Raw genomic sequence first — 8,775 nt, forward strand, 5'->3', positions numbered from 1 at the left:
CCCTTTGCTATCACAGTACTCCAAGTCAAATCCACACCTTCCCTACAACAGCGCATAGTCATCCCCTTTCCACAGACACATACTTTATAAACCTAATTCTCAAATTCATACATATCACGCACCCACTGCTACTACTAAGTATAAAAGTTCGTCAATGAATCATTGCCTACGATACTAAATAATACAGACGAAAAATCAACGATGGGTTTGCATGTTCCTTAGATTCTTCTTGCGAGTCCTGGCACAGTATCACAGATTCGAGCAGATGTTAAAGAAAAAACTCAATGAGCGAAGTATCGTAAATACGCACTACCAAAGACGGTGGCTCTAGAAATTGAAATATCTGTACCTTCCTTACGACTAGACATACTCTTCCCTTCGCTATCACAGTACTCCAACTCAAATCCATACCCTCCCTACAACAGCACATAGACATGTCCTTTCCACAAACACATATACTTTATAAACCTGATCCTCAAATGCGAACATATCACACCCAGCACAAAGTATATTACCTCGTCAATAACTGGATGCATACGATACCAAATAATATTGATCTAAAATCAACGATGAGTGTGCATGTCTCTGAGGTTCTTCTTTCGAGTCCTACCACCCTGTCATAGATGTAATCGAGCCGACGTCAAAGAAAACATCCCGATCCCAACAACTACTGCATGTTCCTCTCACAAGCGCTCTTGCTTCTACAGATGCACCCAAGTATCCATGTTAAAACCTACTTTATGAATCGAGGCACGACATTTCCTCTGAATGAGGTGGTGTTTTCCAGACAAATACCGTGACGGTGATAGTAGAAATGTGTGTATTAACAGTCAATGTTGCAACTTCAGGATAAAATCACTGAACTTTGAAAGTGATTCGGCTAAGGAACGTGGTATGTACGCGGTATTTGCGACACTATCGCCCCACATCCAACTAGATAGTTGATTAGTTTCTGCAACGCATTCTGTCTCGAGACCATATCAGAGGTTCCACGATATATCCACTGAGTTATAGGTGGTGGTGGTGGTGGTGGTTAATGTTTAACGTCCCGTCGACAACGAGGTCATTAGAGACGGAGCGCAAGCTCGGGTGAGGGAAGGATTGGGAAGGGAATCGGCCGTGCCCTTTCAAAGGAACCATCCCGGCATTTGCCTGAAACGATTTAGGGAAATCACAGAAAACCTAAATCAGGATGGCCGGAGACGGGATTGAACCGTCGTCCTCCCGAATGCGAGTCCAGTGTGCTAACCATTGCGCCACCTCGCTCGGTGAGTGGTGGTGGTGGTGGTTAGTGTTTAACGTCCCGTCGACAACTAGGTCATTAGAGACGGAGCGCAAGCTCGGGTTAGGGAAGGATTGGGAAGGAAATCGGCCGTGCCCTTTCAAAGGAACCATCCCGGCTTTTGCCTGAAACGATTTAGGGAAATCACGGAAAACCTAAATCAGGATGGCCGGAGACGGGATTGAACCGTCGTCCTCCCGAATGCGAGTCCAGTGTGCTAACCACTGCGCCACCTCGCTCGGTGCTCGGTGATTTATAGGTGATGACTGACAGTAGTAGTAGATGATGTGCCGATTGAGGTCATAAGAAGGAAAATATACACTAACTTCTCAGATTTATAGTGTTATGTTATATGTTAGAAATTACGTCCATTCAAACACATACTTCCATAGGATCACACCCACAAGTCAATCATATTTCACGCACTCTCATATCTCGAAACGAGTCACCTTTCCCGAACCTAGCTTCCACAGTAAAATACCAACGTGGTTTTCATCACCGCCTACACGTCGTGCAATTGATCCCATTTCTACAGCTTCGTGCATGTGATCGGTCCAATTTAAGTCTGAACTGAGGACAAGTCGGAGGAAGACATATCCACCACCTTGAGCAACCTCTGTAGAAACAGAACGACCTGAATTACTGCGCCGGCCGGAGTGGCCGAGCGGTTCTAGGCGCTACAGTCTGGAGTCGCGCGACCGCTGCGTTCGCAGGTTCGAATCCTGCCTCGGGCATGGATGTGTGTGATATCATTAAGTTAGTTAGGTTTAAGTAATTCTAAGTTCTAGGGGACTGATAGCTTCAGCAGTTAAGTCCCATAGTGCTCAGAGCCATTTTTGAATTACTGCAACAGGACCGTGTTTTGACCATTCGGTGGAAAGGCACGTAATTTTGTATGTCCCCAAACTAGACACAAGTACTACAGATCCACGTCCATTCAAATCAATCAGCCCAACAGATAAAAATTACGAACTATAAAAGCTCATACGAATTAGAAGTCACCAAGGCACTGATGCAGGCGCAATTGCACATAGCTGCGGTAGGCCTCCAGCACGGAGAAACACATTTCATAATACTTCCCACGATAGTGTAGTGTGCAGCCATCCAAGCATTCCTAGCAGTATAGCCCCTTCCTCACCGGCTCTCACCTCAAACTACTACTCCCACTGCTGCTGTATGTATGACACGATTCTATTAAATGTACAAATACCGCCGAGGCCAGTTTAAAGTTTGATCACTTATACTCTACGCGAATTATCGTATGACACGCTCCCTCTGGTCCTGCTAAAAATAAGACGCCCTCATACACAGCCGTCCGCAGCTCGTGGTCGTGCGGTAGCGTTCTCGCTTCCCGCGCCCGGGTTCCCGGGTTCGATTCCCGGCGGAGTCAGGGATTTTCTCTGCCTCGTGATGACTGGGTGTTGTGTGATGTCCTTAGGTTAGTTAGGTTTAAGTAGATATAAGTTCTAGGGGACTGATGACCATAGATGTTAAGTCCCATAGTGCTCAGAGCCATTTGATACTCAGCCTCTAACAGAAAACTAGACATCGCACGGTGTAAATCGTTTTATTACTTCAACTACCATAACACGCTACACATCTGCTTATTTTAAATAAAAACCCACTTACGACATAACGAACGTAGAAGACTTTTTGGCGTTGGCGTAGGTCTCCAAACTGATGTCCGAAAAAGAATGACGTCCTGCACATTTAGATTCGTCTCTCACACAGACGGAATAGCTGACGACTATGCGACCCCATGCGACTCATTCCTCATATTGCACTCATATACGCGATCACTGTTTCGATGCTAGTAACCCCCAGAAGTAGCCGTCCATCGACGAAAAAATTTTCCCCAACTTAAACAAGCCATATGAGTCAGTGATAATCTGATGACTAATGCAGGGATGGGATGGAAAAGACACCATCCATGTACTCTAATAATAAACATGAAACTTGATAGCGCGAACAATTTTACACTAACTTCAACACGGGCCAATCACGTGACAGCATGTTTCCTCAATTTCAGTATCACAGCTAAACCAGCCCATCTCTACTTTGCGAGTATCATTGCGCACATGGATAGATGACTACTCAGTACGCCCATTCACAGTTAATTCTCGAACACTTAAATCATAAAAGTATACCAGACAGTGCTCTACACATTTCTAAGACCTCGAACATAGTACTTAATTTACGATCCACCTCTCTGCGTATGGGAGTCACCGAGCATTCTCCCCGTCTTAGGGTAAAAGATCATCCTCACACAGTCATTGACCAACGCGCCGTGCAACACCGTAAGAGAATTAATCTCCAACCGATCAGAAGAATACTGCTACACTCCACGTCTCATGAAAGAATAGAGATTTCCAAGTCCTAACCCATCCAAGTGCAGGAGATTTCTCGAAATGTGACCATGTCGACGAGCTTAGCACCCCTTATCGATGTATAGTAACAGATTTTAGTGTGCCGTAATGTAATTCATGCAGTTAAGAAGAACAAGAAAAGACTTATTTTTATACGTGATGGAGTTCGAGATCAACTGAGTAGGACACATTTTTACATAAATCAACGAAGCTATCAACTTTAAATTATTGTTCTAGAGTCTAGGATCTGTACCTGGAAGGTATTGGTAAGACAGAGAACATAAACACACGCACCCCTAACACTGCAACGTTCTGCACTTAAAAACGGGCTATAATACTAAATCGAATACCTTTCCAGCCTATCAGACATTCATCCTTCTTCACAGTATCTCTGCGCTGAACTACACTCCTGGAAATTGAAATAAGAACACCGTGAATTCTTTGTCCCAGGAAGGGGAAACTTTATTGACACATTCCTGGGGTCAGATACATCACATGATCACACTGACAGAACCACAAGCACATAGACACAGGCAACAGAGCATGCACAATGTCGGCACTAGTACAGTGTATATCCACCTTTCGCAGCAATGCAGGCTGCTATTCTCCCATGGAGACGATCGTAGAGATGCTGGATGTAGTCCTGTGGAACGGCTTGCCATGCCATTTCCACCTGGCGCCTCAGTTGGACCAGCGTTCGTGCTGGACGTGCAGACCGCGTGAGACGACGCTTCATCCAGTCCCAAACATGCTCAATGGGGGACAGATCCGGAGATCTTGCTGGCCAGGGTAGTTGACTTACACCTTCTAGAGCACGTTGGGTGGCACGGGATACATGCGGACGTGCATTGTCCTGTTGGAACAGCAAGTTCCCTTGCCGGTCTAGGAATGGTAGAACGATGGGTTCGATGACGGTTTGGATGTACCGTGCACTATTCAGTGTCCCCTCGACGATCACCAGTGGTGTACGGCCAGTGTAGGAGATCGCTCCCCACACCATGATGCCGGGTGTTGGCCCTGTGTGCCTCGGTCGTATGCAGTCCTGATTGCGGCGCTCACCTGCACGGCGCCAAACACGCATACGACCATCATTGGCACCAAGGCAGAAGCGACTCTCATCGCTGAAGACGACACGTCTCCATTCGTCCCCCCATTCACGCCTGTCGCGACACCACTGGAGGCGGGCTGCACGATGTTGGGGCGTGAGCGGAAGACGGCCTAACGGTGTGCGGGACCGTAGCCCAGCTTCATGGAGACGGTTGCGAATGGTCCTCGCCGATACCCCAGGAGCAACAGTGTCCCTAATTTGCTGGGAAGTGGCGGTGCGGTCCCCTACGGCACTGCGTAGGATCCTACGGTCTTGGCGTGCATCCGTGCGTCGCTGCGGTCCGGTCCCAGGTCGACGGGCACGTGCACCTTCCGCCGACCACTGGCGACAACATCGATGTACTGTGGAGACCTCACGCCCCACGTGTTGAGCAATTCGGCGGTACGTCCACCCGGCCTCCCGCATGCCCACTATACGCCCTCGCTCAAAGTCCGTCAACTGCACATACGGTTCACGTCCACGGTGTCGCGGCATGCTACCAGTGTTAAAGACTGCGATGGAGCTCCGTATGCCACGGCAAACTGGCTGACACTGACGGCGGCGGTGCACAAATGCTGCGCAGCTAGCGCCATTCGACGGCCAACACCGCGGTTCCTGGTGTGTCCGCTGTGCCGTGCGTGTGATCATTGCTTGTACAGCCCTCTCGCAGTGTCCGGAGCAAGTATGGTGGGTCTGACACACCGGTGTCAATGTGTTCTTTTTTCTATTTCCAGGAGTGTATCTTACCCAATAGTAAAACAAAAAAAAAACTACTTCCATAAAACATTTACTTTGCATCATACGAGCCAAATATAGCTTTGCGGAGACGTATAGTGTCCACTGATCACATCTGATCACAATTCAGAAATTATACTATGCCTGTATCAGGACTATATAAAATGATAGTTAGTAGCGCGGGATACGTCCTACAAGGAAACAGCAGCAGTGTCCGACATGTGAAAATTACAAGTCATTCCGCCACTAACTCTGTAAACACAACATATGTCGGGCAAATGTGTACTATAGCGCGTCACAGGCTCATACCACTAACTTAGTTATGTCGCTGAAGTTTCGATTTTACACACTATATGCTATAGGTCCGATCGCATAAATCAAAGCTCGTTTAGAGGAGTGTGTCAAGTTTCGTCACACATGAGATGGAAGTCCTCTGATGACCGACAGGTTTACCGTTAATGATCGCAAGTAGCCAATGCTGTAAAACACATACAGAACACGTAGCTGTATATGAGTAGGACGCAGGCTATGTCATGTGGCGCCCTCTGGTGGCCACGATATGAACTAAGTCAATTAAGCTCTGGAGCTCGTGGTGAACACACTGTATACAGTTATCTAGAATACCAGTACTTATGTCATCACCCGACTTCGCGGTGGCGACCTCTGCTGGCACAGATATGAGCTAAGGCAGTTGCAGTCCAGACCCAGCAGCGAACACATCTGCTTGAAATTGCTTAAGTAATAAAGACAAGTCCTTTTCCCGTCATTTTCTTACGTGTGACGCATTATCATGTTGGAATTTGAACTTCGCGCCGTTTTTCTGAGTGGGGGGGGGGGGGGGGGGCACTTACTCGCCAAAATTCAAACTTCCCGCAAAAATCCGCCATCTTCGTTGACTTCATCTCCGCCATCTTGGATGACGTCATCGCCTCCATCTTGGATAACGGTACTTTGTCCTGAAACGCAGGTTGTCCCAATTCTCACATCCCTCATATTGTACCTACTAGCAAAACTAATTGCTGAACATTAGTGTTACAATACGAAAAACCCAAAAGTGGCACCACAAACCTATGGAAGCAACATCAGTTGATTACCATATGGACTGACATACACATCCACTGTTGCACATACCTGAAACTAAATCGCTGAGCAATAATATTTATGGGTTAAGCAACATGAACTGTCAATGCAGCATAGCAAGGCCTTGAAAATCTCCATTCATAGGTCCAAACTCAGTATTTAACTATGCCAAAAAATATGCTTATTGCTTAAAAAACGTTGATACATCGAGTATAAAAGAAGAATTAGACATGTATAATGCTATGTAAAAAATTAACAAAAACTTTATCTAACCTGAAAACCGTTGTATATGGTATTATACCTTGTACATGTTTTGAATAACCAATAGATGCAACATGCATCTAACCATTAGTACAGTAGCACTTATGAAATTCCCGTTGTTCTTCCCCTGTGATGACTGGGTGTTGTGTGCTGTCCTTAGGTTAGTTAGGTTTAAGTAGTTCTAAGTTCTGGGGGACTGATGACCATAGATGTTAAGTCCCATAGTGCTCAGAGCCATTTGAACCATTTTGTTCTTCCCCACTTAATGGGTAAACAAAGTCTAAAACAATAAAAGCATAAAAATCAAACATTAAAAATTGAGCGTAAATTATTAAAAAACAGAACACACTGTTAGAGCAGCATAAAAGTACTCAAATAAAACGATAAGATTTCTTGCTCAAGCTACTGCTTGGCTGCAGTAGCGTTCAAAAAGTAGAAGCATGCTGTTCATAGCCATAATTGTTATAAGACGTAACTGGTGTTGCCCAATAATATTAACCAACATTTTCAACAGTACTGATATGAATAAGATAGCTAGGAACTAAATATATGGCATTTGAATTACATGCCATTTAGTCAACACTAAGTCAGTGGAAGAGCAATCATTGTGGTTTTCATTTACCATTCTCTCAGATTCTTTTTTTACAATGAGCAAGAACCTCCACTTCTTTGAGGACATCTAAAGTTGTTCTTTTTGCTGCATGCTGTAGGATGTTATTGATTAGAAAATATATCTCCTAAAATAACTGGCATGTAGTTTTCTTTTACACTTATAGACATGATGTATGTAAGCAGACTCAACCCAAAAATTGAAATTTGTACCAACACTGTGATTCTACCCCACATCTCCTGCTCACTAAGTAGTTGCACTAACCACTACGCCAACCTGGCACAGTGGCTTTGCACAACTCCATCCATGCCTCTGTTCACTTTGTATTCCACTAAACTGGAACAGCATTTCAGAGGCTTTACAACTTGTGGGGCGGTGGGTAGAATTTTTGAGAATATATGTTTTGTTTGTTTTCCCGGCTGATGCACCATATGTGGGGCGGTGGGTGGAATTATTTGTTAATAATAATGTTTTGTGTAATATAGAAAAGATGCATTTCCCAGCCGATTAACCATATGTGGGGCAGCGGGTGGAATTAATTCTTGTTAAATGTTCCTATTATTTATGCAGTCTTTTGCCGTTCTCAACACTGGCTCACTAACTACAATATTGGCAACCAGAAAGTGATTAGCAAAACGTGAAGTCTGTAATTAGAATTCCTAGTGCCCACTTAATCTGAGAAATACACTTATAGCTACAGCATATAGCTCTGAGGAATTAGGAGATTGTCTGGGATTCATAATCAAAAACGATTCTCTAAAAATGTTCACTATATTCTGAAAGTCACAGACCAAAAAGAATCCACACAATCCAACTAACAGAGCAGTTCAGAGTCTAATGCGCTGATACAACTATAACTGTTCAAATTAAATGTTTAAGTGAATGCTCGCCATAATTTGATGATAATGTTCATCAAACGCCACGCTAAATAATGGTAGAATGTCTGTCCCGCGGCGGCACGTGAAAATACGATATACGCAAACTGAAGATAGATCATTAAAGTCATCCCAGAATCAACACTTCACTCGAAAACGATTTCATGGTTACGCGTATCCCGAGTAATTTATTACGGCATTCGAGGCTGTTTATAGCAATGATACCGACGCGACGTGACTCGACTCGACTCCCGGCACAGGTGGTGTGCTAATCAGCGTCTGGAGAGAACTGGGGCCTTTCTCTCTCGCGCAGCGTTCTTGTATATAAAGCCGCGGTGCGGACGGCTAAGGGAACGCCTGATCAATTCCGCTCTCCCGACTAGCCGCTGGCTAGTAATGCACCACTTTAAGTTATTGAATAAATCATTGCTTCCTTTGCTGATGGCCGATGAAGCTCTCAATTTAAATGTGCAATCAGC

The sequence above is a fragment of the Schistocerca americana genome, chromosome X (genome assembly GCF_021461395.2).
Source record: "Schistocerca americana isolate TAMUIC-IGC-003095 chromosome X, iqSchAmer2.1, whole genome shotgun sequence".
In the NCBI taxonomy this organism is placed as follows: Eukaryota; Metazoa; Arthropoda; class Insecta; order Orthoptera; family Acrididae; genus Schistocerca; species Schistocerca americana.